This window comes from Ceratotherium simum, chromosome X, assembly GCF_057802395.1.
Source record: "Ceratotherium simum simum isolate JZ-2026a chromosome X, ASM5780239v1, whole genome shotgun sequence".
Lineage (NCBI taxonomy): Eukaryota > Metazoa > Chordata > Mammalia > Perissodactyla > Rhinocerotidae > Ceratotherium > Ceratotherium simum.
The window spans coordinates 77,693,130-77,704,671 of NC_141940.1; positions in this window are offsets into that span (position 1 = coordinate 77,693,130).

Consider the following 11,542-nt stretch of genomic DNA (forward strand, 5'->3'; position numbering starts at 1 on the left):
TCAAATCTTAGTTTTGTCTCTTCCACTTGAATCATTTCTAAGTTTCTATCTTCGAGGTCACTAATTCTCTCCTCCATATGGTCTGGTCTATTTTTAATGCTTTCTACATTATTTTTCACATTATTAATTGTTTTCTTCATCGCCAGAGTGTCTGTTTCTTCTTTTTTCAGAGTTTCAATCTCTTTTGTAAAGTACTTCTTCTGTTCATTAACTTTATTCCTAAGTTTACTGAACTGTCTCTCTGAGTTTTCTAGTAACTTGTTGAGTTACTTTATGACAGCTATTTTGAATTCTCTTTCAGTTAGATTGGAATCTTCTGTGACTTCAAGTTTGGTTTCTGAAGAGTTGCCATTCTCCTTCTGCTCTGCTCTGTTACTGTAGTTCTTCACGGTATTTGATGAACTGATCCTCTGCCAGTGCATTTGTGGTAGTAACCTCCTTTCTTATTCAGTTACAGCTTTGGTTACTTTGATTCTGAGCTGCACCTGGTTGTATTTGAAAGCCTGCACTTTCCACCCTCCACTGCCTCTGCCAGAGGCATCATCAGTGCCCTCCTTGCACTGCTTGTGCCTCTGAGGTTGCTGGTGCCTTGCTGCTTACAACGTCACTTCAGTCTCAGGTGTTGCCACCAGGGTCACCAGGCTGTATGCACTTCTCCTGGTTCTGGGGTAGCCTTGGTCTCATGTTCCTCCACTGGCTCTCCACAGGCTTTCCATGGGCTCAGACGCTGCTGCTCCTAGGTTGTCTACAAGTGCTGGTTGCACCATTGTCAGGTGTGCTGAGTTCATGGTTGTCACTATCACTGCTGGGGCCCCAGGGACCTGGGGAATTATATGCATCCTCCACTGCTAATGGAGCTGGTGTTGGGGGTGCTGGGTCACTGGATTTACTGTGGTTCATGAAGCCTCTGGTTGCAAGTTCCACCTGCAACCACTAGGGAGGAGCAGGGGCTAAGCAGGGAGAGGTTTTTGTTACTGCTCACTACACAGCCTCTGGTACCTAGTGCTAGCTGGTGTGTTCTGAAAATTCAGGTCAGGTTGCCTTGCCCCAACCAGGAAAATCCTAGGTTTTCATACTATCCTGAATGTTGGAAAGACCTGGACACTGCCAGAGGAGGGCGAGGGGTCACACATACTGCCTCTGCTGGGAGACAGGCAGTGAGCAAGCCATGTCCACCTTCTCTGCCCCTGCCATGACTGCTCACAGTCTGGGTCCTCTTGGAGATAGGCAGGGAACAAACATGCCTGTTTTCTCCACCCCACTGTGACTGCTTACAGGCTAGCAGGCTGAGTCTGCTGGGAGATGGGCAAGGAACAAGCCATGCCTGTTTACTCACAAGTGTGCAGGACAGTGTGGGCATCTGCACCATAAATCACTACTGCCTGGGGATGGGGGGAGGGCTGCACCATTTTTTGGTTTCCCCCAATTTTTTTGAACCCCAAAATGGCCCCCTCATTTCTTTTTTCATATTGTCCTGTCTGATTTTAGTATCAGAGTAAAATGAGTGTTGGTTTCATAAAATGAGTTGGGGCATGCTCTCTCCTTTGTATTTTTTGGACAAGTTTAAGAAGGATTGACACTAATTCTTCTTTAAATGTTTGGTAAAATTCACCACGGAAAACATTTGGTCCTGGACTTTTTTTTGGTAGGAGGTTGATTACTACGTTGCTGTCTGTAGTTATTATTGGTTTACAATTTTCTATTTCTTCATGATTCAGTCTTGATAGCTTGTATGTTTCTAAGAACTTAACCACTTCTTCTAGGTTATTGTAGTGTAAGTCCCTGACAATAGGCTTTTTTTTTTAATAGTATATATATATTTTTTTATTGATGTTTTAATGGTTTCTAACATTGTCAAATTTTGGGTTGTACATTTTTGTTTGTCCATCACCATATATATGACTCCCTTCACCCCTTGTGCCCAGCCCCCACCCCCACTGCCCCTGGTAACCACAGTCCAGTTTTCTCTGTCCATGTGTTGGTTTATATTCCACATATGAGTGAGATCATACAGTGTTTGTCTTTCTCTTTCTAGCTTATGTCACTTAACATAATACGCTCCAGGCCCATCCATGTTGTTGCAAATGGGACGGTTTTGTCTTTTTTTATGGCTGAGTAGTATTCCATTGTATATATATACCACATTTTCTTAATCCAGTCGTCAGTCGAGGGAAACTTAGGTTGCTTCCACTTCTTGGCTATGGTGAATAATGCTGCAATGAACACAGTGGTGCATAAGCCTCTTTGGATAGTTGATTTCAGGTGCGTTGGATAGATTCCCAGTAGTGGGATGGCTGGATCATAGGGCATCTCTATTTTGAATTCTTTGGGGAATCTCCATACCGTTTTCCATAGAGGCTGCACCAATTTGCATTCCCACCAGCTGTGTATGAGGGTTCCTGTTTCTCCACATCCTCTCCAACATTTGTTGTTTATTGTCTTGGTGATTATAGCCATTCTAACGGGCGTGAGGTGGTATCTTAGTGTTGTTTTGATTTGCATTTCCCTGATGATTAGTGATGTTGAGCACCTTTTCATGTGCCTATTGGCCATCTGTATATCTTCCTTGGAGAAGTGTCTGTTCATTTCCTCTGCCCATTTTTTGATCGGGTTGTTTGTTTTTTTGTTGTTCAGTTGTGTGAGTTCTTTATATATTATGGAGATCAACCCCTTCTCAGATGTATGTTTTGCAAATATTCTCTCCCAGCTGGTTGGTTGTCTGTTCATCTTGATTCTAGTTTCGTTTGTCTTATAGAAGCTCTTTAATCTGATAAAGTCCCACTTGTTTATTTTTTCTTTAGTTTCCCTAGTCTGGGTAGGCATGTCATCCGAAAAGATTCCTTTAAAACCAATGTCAAATAGTGTGTTGCCTATATTTTCTTCTATGAGTTTTATAGTTTCATGTCTCACCTTCAGGTCTTTGATCCATTTTGAGTTAATTTTTGTGAATGGCGATAGCACATGGTCCACTTTCATTCTTTTGCATGTGGCTGTCCAGTTTTCCCAACACCATTTATTGAAGAGACTTTCCTTTCTCCATTGCATGTTCTTAGCACCTTTGTCGAAAATTAGCTGTCCGTATATGTGTGGTTTTATTTCTGGGCTTTCAATTCTGTTCCATTGATCTGTGTGTCTGTTTTTGTACCAGTACCATGCTGTTTTGATTACTATTGCTTTGGAGTATGTTTTGAAGTCAGGGATTGTGATGCCTCCTGCTTTGTTCTTTTTTCCTTAGGATTGATTTAGCTATTCGGGGTCTTTTGTTGCCCCATATAAATTTTAGTATTCTTTTTTCTATTTCTGTGAAGAATGTCATTGGGATTCTGATTGGGATTGCATTGAATCTGTAGATTGCTTTAGGTAATGTAGACATTTTAATTATGTTTATTCTTCCAATCCACATGCATGGGATATCTTTCCATTTCTTTATGTCATCGTGGATTTCTCTCAATAATGTCTTGTAGTTCTCATTGTATAGGTCCTTCACCTCCTTGGTAAGATTTATTCCTAGGTATTTTATTCTTTTTGATGCAACTGTAAATGGTATTATCTTTTTGAGCTCTCTTTCTGTTAGTTCATTATTAGCATACAGAAATGCAACTGATTTTTGTAGATTGATTTTGTACCCTGCAACTTTGCTGTAGTTGTTGATTGTTTCTAATAGTTTTCCAACAGATTCTTTAGGGTTTTCTATATATACAATCATGTCATCTGCAAATAGTGAGAGTTTCACTTCTTCATTACCTATTTGGATTCCTTTTATTCCTTTTTCTTGCTTAATTGCTCTGGCCAAAACCTCCAGTACTATGTTGAACAGGAGTGGTGAGAGTGGGCAGCCCTGCCTCGTTCCTGTTCTCAGAGGAATGGCTTTCAGTCTTTCCCCGTTGAGTATGATGTTAGCTGTGGGTTTGTCATATATGGCCTTTATTATGTTGAGGTACTTTCCTTCTATTCCCATTTTATTGAGAGTTTTTATCATAAATGGATGTTGTATCTTGTCAAATGCCTTCTCTGCGTCTATTGAGAGGATCATGTGGTTTTTATTCTTTGTTTTGTTGATGTGATGTATCACGTTGATTGATTTGCGGATGTTGAACCATCCCTGCGTCCCTGGTATAAATCCCACTTGATCATGGTGTATTATCTTTTTAATATATTGTTGTATTCAGTTTGTCAATATTTTGTTGAGGATTTTTTCATCAATGTTCATCAGCGATATTGGCCTGTAATTTTCTTTCTTTGTATTGTCTTTGTCTGGTTTTGTTATCAGGGTGATTTTGGCCTCATAGAATGATTCAGGAAGTGTTCCATCTTCCTCTATTTTTTGGAATTGTTTGAGGAGGATGGGTATTCAATCTTCTTTGAATGTTTGGTAAAAATCACTGGAGAAGCCATCTGGTCCTGGACTTTTATTTTTTGGGAGGTTTTTGATTACTATTTCAATCTCTTTACTTGTTATTGGTCTATCCAGATTCTCCATTTCTTCTTGGTTCAATTTTGGGAGGTTGTATAAGTCTAAGAATTTATCCATTTCTTCTAGATTGTCCAATTTGTTGGCATATAATTTCTCATAGTATTCTCTTATAATCCTCTGTATTTCCATGGTATCCGTTGTAATTTCTCCTCTTTCATTTCTAATTTTATTTACTTGAGCCTTTTCTCTTTTTTTCTTAGTAAGCCTGGCTAAGGGTTTGTCGATTTTGTTTATCTTCTTGAAGAACCAACTCTTTGTTTCATTAATCCTTTCTACTGTTTTTTTGGTCTCAATATCATTTATTTCTGCTTTGATTTTTATTATTTCTCTCCTTCTGCTGGCTTTGGGCTTTGTTTGTTCTTCTTTTTCTAGTCCTGTTAGGTGTAATTTAAGGTTGCCTATTAGGGCTTTTTCTTGTTTGTTAAGGTGGCTTGTATCACTATGAGTTTCCCTCTCATGACCGCTTTTGCTGCATCCCATATGGTTTGATATGGCATGTTATCATTTTCATTTGTTTCCAGATAGTTTTTGATTTCTCCTTTTATTTCATCAATGATCCATTGGTTGTTCAGTAGCATGTTGTTTAATCTCCACATTTTTGTCACTTTCCCAGTTTTTGTTTCATGGTTCATTTCCAGTTTCATAGCCTTATGGTCTGAAAAGATGCTTGTTATGATTTCAATCTTCTTAAATTTATTGAGGCTTGCTTTGTTTCCCAACATATGGTCTATCCTAGAGAATGTTCCATGCCCGTTTGAGAAGAATGTGTAGTCAGCTGTTTTTGGGTGGAGTGCTCTGTATATGTCTACTAGGTCCATCTCGTCCAGTTTTTCATTTGTCTAATATTTCTTTATTAACTTTTTGTCTGGATGATCTATCCATTGCTGTAAGTGGGGTGTTGAGATCCCCTACTATTATTGTGCTGTTGTTGATGTCTCCTTTTAGGTTTGTTAATATTTGCTTTATGTACATTGGTGTTCCTATGTTGGGTGCATATATATTTATAAGTGATATGTCTTCTTGATGTAGTGTCCCTTTTATCATTATATATTTCCCTTCTTTGTCTTTCTTAACCTGTTTTATCTTGAAGTCTTCTTTGTCTGCTATGAGTATGGCAACACCTGCTTTCTTTTGTTTGCCCTTAGCTTGGAGTATTGTCTTCAATTCTTTCACTCTGAGCCTGTGCTTGTCTTTAGTGCTAAGATGTGTTTCCTGAAGGCAGCATATTGTTGGGTCTTGCTTTTTAATCTATCCTGCCACTCTGTATCTTTTGATTGGAGAGTTCGATCCATTTACATTTAGGGTAATTATTGAAATATGAGGGCTGAATGTTGTTGTTTTGTCACTTATTTTCTGGTTCTTTTGCATTTCCTTTGTTTCTTGTCCCATTTGTTTTGGACTGCCAATTCAGTTTGGTTGTTCTGTCTTATGTTTCTTCTAGTTTTCTCTTTGTTTATCATATGTGGTTTTGCTTTGATTATTTGTTTAGTGGTTACCTTGAGGTTTGGGCAAAAAATCTTGTGTATGAGATAGTCCATTATCTAATAGCCTCCTATTTCCTTATACTAAGCCAATTCAGTCACTTTCCTCTTCCCCTTCTAAGTTGTTCTTGTTATACCTTATTCTATCTTGTGTTGTGGCTGTGTGTTTACAGTGATGAGGTTAAATTTATTTTTGGTGAATTTCTTCCTTTGATCTTTGAGTTTAGTATTTAAGTGGTTGCTAACCTATTCCGGTAAAGATCTACTATTTCTCTGATTTTGTCTACCTACTTTTCTCCTTCCTCCAAGCTTTGTGTTCCCTTTCTCTTCTTTTTTTCAGGCCTGAGGGCCTTCTTGTGTATTTCTTGTAGTGGGGGTCTCATGGCCATGAACTCCCTTAGCTTTTGTTTATCTGGGAGAGTTACTATTTATCCATCATATTTGAAGGATATTTTTGCTGGATAGACTATTCTTGGCTGAAAGTTTTTGTCTTTTAGTATTTTGAATATATCATTCCAGTCTCTTCTAGCCTGAAAAGTTTCTGTTGAGAAATCCACTGAGAACCTGATGGGAGTTCCTTTGTATGTTATTTTTTGTTTTTGTCTAGCTGCCCTTAATATTGTTTCTTTGTCGTTGACCCTGGCTAGCCTTACCACTAGGTGTCGTGGTGAAGGCCTTTGTCTGTTAATATATATAGGTGTCCTGTTGGCTTCGCTTACTGGTATTTCCTGCTCCTTCCCCAGATTTGGGAAATTCTCAGCTATTATTTCCTTGAATAGGCTCTCTGTTCCTCTTTCCCTCTCCTCTCCCTCAGGAATACCTATAATTCTTATGTTACATTATCTAATAGAGTCAGATATTTCTCGGAGTCTTTCTTCATTTCTTTTTAGTCTTAGTTCTCTCTCCTCTTCCATCTGGAGTATATCTGTATTCCTATCCTCTAAAGTACTAATTCTTTCCTCCATATTGTCAGCTCTGTTCTTTAAAGATTCCAGATTCTCCTTTATCTCCTCCATTGTGTTCTTCATCTCCATCAGCACTGATTGGTTTTTCTTTATGATTTCAATCTCTTTTGTGAAGAAACTCCTAATCTCATTGAATTGTTTGTCTGTGTTGTCTCGTATTTTGTTGAGTGTTTTTATGATAGCTATTTTGAAATCTCTGTCACTTAGATTATGGATTTCTGTGTCTTCGGGGTTGATTTCTGGGTGCTTGTTATTTTGTTTCTGGTCTGGTGATTTCATATATTTTTGCATTGTGGTTCTTTTGTTGGTTTTGTTTTTCCTCATCCTGGAAGTCTCTGGTTGCAATTTCCACCTGCCGCCACTGTCTGGTGGTAAAGGGCTGTGTAGTCTAAGCCCCCTGTGCTCTGCCCCAGTTTTTCTGCTGCGATCTGCAGTTTTGTTTTTTGTTTTTTTCCCCCTGCGATCCACGGGTCCGGTCGTTTGATCAGGTCTGCCGTGGATCACTTGGTCTGGTCTGTCGCAGATCTCTTGGTCTGGTCTGCTGCGGATCGCTAGGTCTGCTCTGGTCCGTTGAACTGCAGGGTCCGGTTTGCAGGGAGTGGGGAGCTCTCTTTTACCCTCTGGGTCCCTGATGTGGGAGGCTTCTCGTTTGCCCCTCTTTATCCACTCTCTGGGGTGCTCAGATGTTGATGGTAGCCCTGTGGCTCTTCTGATTCCTCTGTGCGGGAGTTTCCCACTGGCTGAGAGAGCCCGAAGAGCTACGTTTTCCCCGCCAAGTGCCACCCCTCCCCCCTCTCTGGGAGCCGCCCGGACCGGGATTGCTGATCTGATGGAGAGGGAGAGGAGTCCTCCTTACCTCTCCCCACTTCCTCCGGGGACCCAGCATGTTCCGCTCTCAGATGTGCGGCAGTGTGGATCTTTCTGCTCTAGCTTTTCACTGTCTGGGATTCCATTGTTGGTCTCTGACTGTTCCTTTTGTTGTATCTTGTCGGTGGAAGAGTTCATGGGGAAGCTCACTCCGCCATAATGCTGACCCACATTTTTTTTTTGTGTGTGAGAAAGATTAGCCTCGAGTTAACATCGTTGTCATTCCTTCTCTTTTTGCTGAGGAAGATTGGCCCTGGGCTAACATCCATGCCCATCTTCCTCTACTTTATATGGGACACCTCCGCAGCATGGCTTGACAAGTGGTGCGTCAGTCCACCCCGGGGCTCCGAACCTACAAACCCTGGGCTGCTGAAGCAGAGCACACGAACCCAACTGCTATGCTGCCACCTGGCTGGCCCCCTGAGCAGATTTTTTGACAGATGGACTACCATTGTTTTTTCTTCTGGTTCTTCCAACTATGAATTCAGAGCTGTCTCTGCCTTCCTCCAGCTCAGCTGAATACTGACCCCAGATGAGCAGATTTCCCAGGAGGCCTACACTAGGGAGACATATGGGCATTTATTCTTATGGGCTTTCTGCTAAGATTTCTCTACATCTAGTCTCTTAGAGCTTATGCAGACTAGTATAGTATGAACTGACTGTGTAAACTTGGTCAAGCCTTTTGTTGTCTATTGGTCTCAATTTCCTTAAGTGTACAAAAGGAATGATCATTCTTCCACCCTTCATCCAAGATTCTTATACCTATTAAATGAGATGTTTGTATATGTGAAGATTCTCAGCACAGTGCCTGACATACACTAGGTACCCCAAAAATTGTAGTTAATTCAGAGCCAGTCTGATAGTGATTTGATTTGCATTTTAGATAGAGACATCTCTCTATAGTGGTCTGAAATCCCAGGTATTTGGGTTGCTTTCTCTATCCACAGAGCAGTGCACAAACATGTGTGTAACCAGGTATACACATGAACATTTATTCTAAGAAATATTCCATATTTATTTGATTCTCAATAGAAATTTGTCAAATAAGGTTGAATTGCTGCCCAATGGGATAGAAATTTAGAGTTAGCACTGAATTTAGGGGTAGATGACTTTGGTTCAATTTTTAACCTTACCAAAGATTAGCAGTGTGACTTCGAGCAAGTCACTTTCTGACTCCTGGTTTTCTTATCCTTCAAATAAGCATTTTTTTATTGGAGGAGCTTGACTTTAGTTTTATGAGTTCCCTTGTAGAATAGTTTAAGAGATGCTGCTGAGTTTTTACTCACTATCAGCTGAAAATTTGCAGAATTGGCATCCAAAAGGACCACCAACAGTTAATGATTAAACATCACCATAAGAAATGAGTGGCTGAAGTTGATAATGTCTCTGTGTCTGGAAATCTCCAAACACACATTTCTCATTAAAGGCAGTAGGATAGCTCACATGACCTTAGAAGAAGTGAAGTTTAAGCCACACTGGACTGGGAATATGAGTGACCTCTGTTCCAGTCTCAGCTCTTTTCCTAGGGAGTGACTTTGGACAAGTCTCTGTAAACTCCCTTGTTTGTTTCATTGAGATGGGAGAGGGGAAATAGGGGTTTTGAACCTGAAAATTTCTGTCATCCCTTTTAGCTCTGATAATTTACAAGTCTATCTCTTAGGCCCATTCTAATCTGAGACTGTAGTGATAAAGCTCATCAAAATCCAATTCTGGCAGGCTACTGTCCCCTGAAATGCCCTCACTACCTCACTCTTTTCTCTCCAGCCAGACAGACAGCCAATGAGACCCAACAAGGTTGGAATGTTTCTTGGGGCTATCCACATGCTATTAAACTCTGTTAGTTGTTTCCTGAAATAAAAGATCTTCCCATTAAGAAGATGAAACCAAAGCTTATCAATCTGAAGAGCTGCAGGGGACACCTAAGCCAGTACTCTGTTTATTTTTCTCAAGTATTTGCCTTCATATTGCTTGGCCTAATGTCCATAGTTACATGGCTTCTATCAGTGGGGATGATAGGAGGGTGAGATCAGTTTTACAAAGATGTCTCCAGAAGTGGTTGATACGAAATTTAGTGATATGATATGTATGTATGTACTTTTACCAGCCCACTCCCTCAGCTGTCTCTACCATGTACTAGGCATTGTGTTGGGTGTTCGGGGGAGGATGGATTATAGTAGAGAGAAGGAAGACAGAGGGAGGGAAAGAAACTGCCATTTAGTGAGGATCCACCATAGGTCAGGCAATGTGCTCTGTGCTTTGCGTACATTAGAGACTTGTAATATAGATATTAGTATCACTCCTATTTTACAGATGAAGAAACTGAGATTCAGAGAAGTGAAGTGGCACGGTAGAGCCAGCTAGGTTCCAGGTCTGGACAATTTCAAAGCCATTGTGTTTTCTACTAATGCCTTGCTTGTTCTGCTCAGTAGGCAACCTGTTTCTGTTTTAGGCCTTTGTTAATGCTTTTCTAGTGCCTGGAAAGCCTTCTTTTCTTCCTAATCAAATCATATCTATTTGTCTTTCCACTTTCAGGAAGATTTTTGTGTGTGTGTGTGAGGAAGATCAACCCTGAGCTAACATCTGTGCTAATCCTCCTCTTTTTGCTGAGGAAGACCAGCTTTGGGCTAACATCTATTGCCAATCCTCCTCCTTTTTTTTCCCCCCCAAAGCCCCAGTAGATAGTTGTATGTCATAGTTGCACATCCTTCTAGTTGCTGTATGTGGGAAGTGGCCTCAGCTTGGCCCGAGAAGTGATGTGTCGGTGCGCGCCCGGGATCCGAACCCAGGCCGCCAGCAGCAAGGCACGCACACTTAACCGCTAAGCCACGGGGCCAGCCCCAGGAAGATTTTTTTAAACTTATTCAAATGACCTGAAATCGCACCCATTTTAATTGCCTGCAACATTAGTTGTCACTATAATATCTTGGAGGAATCAGTTCTATACCGTCCAATGTTTTTCAAAGAATCTAAGCATATTTTAGTTGGAAAACACTACAGAATGTTAGAGCTGCTAAACTACTTACCCTAGGTCTAGGGTACATACTTAACATATGGGAGGACTGAAGGTCAGAGACAGAAAGAGACTAGCTCAAGGTCCCACATTGGCTCAGCAGCAAAGCCTGGACTAGACCCAAGGCTTGGTTACCCCTTAGCCCATACTAGCAGTGTGCACTTCAGAGGGAAGGTGGCCCAGTGTTGGGAAAGCAGTGACACATCTCCTCCACATCAGGGGCCTGAGGACCATAGTACACAGGAGAACAGAATATCCATCTCCTAGGTCATATTGGTTAATTTCATCTTTGTTAATTTGACAGTCCAAAATACTCCCTTTTTAAAATCTCTATTCATTTGACGTCTAGTAAAATTGGACCATTCTTCACATAGCAACATAATTCATGCAGCTGCAGACCAAAAGTCCTACTGTCTCTCTTATATACTAAATCCAGTCCAACAGCAAATTCTGTCAACTATTTCTTCAAAATATATCCTGGATCATGGCACTTTGCTCCACTTACACTGCTATCACTCTAGACTAAATCATCATTATCTCTCACCCAGACTATAACAATACCTTCATAATTCATCTCTTTTCTTCCACCCTTACTACCCTAAATCTATTCCCTATATGGCTGGTAGAGTGGTCTTTTAAAGATATAAATCAGATCATATCACTTCTCTATCAGAAACCTCTAGTGGCTCCCATCTCCCTCAGAAATAATCTGAACCCTTTATCATGACTGTAAGTCTCTGTATTA